The sequence below is a fragment of the Neophocaena asiaeorientalis genome, unplaced genomic scaffold, assembly GCF_003031525.2.
Source record: "Neophocaena asiaeorientalis asiaeorientalis breed wild unplaced genomic scaffold, Neophocaena_asiaeorientalis_V1.1 scaffold154, whole genome shotgun sequence".
Classification (NCBI taxonomy): domain Eukaryota; kingdom Metazoa; phylum Chordata; class Mammalia; order Artiodactyla; family Phocoenidae; genus Neophocaena; species Neophocaena asiaeorientalis.
This window is the reverse complement of record NW_020172982.1, coordinates 457086-457969: the sequence shown is the minus strand read 5'-3', so window position 1 is coordinate 457969 and position 884 is coordinate 457086.

The following is an 884-nucleotide window of genomic DNA, read 5'->3' as shown; positions in this document are numbered from 1 at the left end:
TGGCGGGATGGAGATCTTAGCAATCTCCGTCCTGCTCCCATAGTTTCCTGCTCTCTAAATACAATTATTTATGGGGTCTTAATAAGAGAGCGAGCCTTGTGTGAAAGGAACTCAAAGTGCAGCTTCTAAAAATACACCGAGGCGCCTCTACCGTCCTTATTGTTACAAACTGACGTTTTGCAGTTCGAGCTTAACGACTACACACACACACACACACACACACACACACACGAAGAGAGAAAGTAAAGACTGTGTTTTTTTTCTTTCTGCAATTCTCTTAACTTTGAGTAAACAGTAGTAATTTTCTATTGTCATACTCAGTGCGCATTTCCCAAAGACAACACAACACAAAAGACCTGTTAGCTCCCTTAGAGCTGGGGGTAAGAACGGCAGGAAAAGAAAGCAAAGTTGACCGAGTTCCAGTTTCTCCTTAGCCTGGGGTCCTGAATCTCCAGTCACCTAGATCTTGCAGAGGTGTTTGGAGTTTCACTCCCCTTTTGGAAAGGTTTCCTCGCCCCTTCTCCTCTCCGAGTCCGCTGTCATTTAATCCTCACTTGCCCTTTTTGCTTCCCGCTTTTTGGAGAAATTGGACCTCAGTTTAGGCGTCTTTTGCCAATGGGTTGAAAAGAAGTACGGCTGCCGACGGGAGGATATTAAATAAATGAGCAGGGGCGCGGCGTGGGGGGTCTGCAAGAGGGTCCCCTCCTCCTCTTTCCGCCACGTGCTCCGCAGTTGGGGTGCAGCGCTCCTGGATGGGGTGCTGATCGGGGCGAGGGTGGGGTGAAGAGAGGGGCACCGAGCAGGCTGGAAGGGAAGGAGGCCCTCTAGGAAAGATCGTCTCGACCGAACACTGACGAGAGAAAAAAGCTGGCCCACATGCCCCT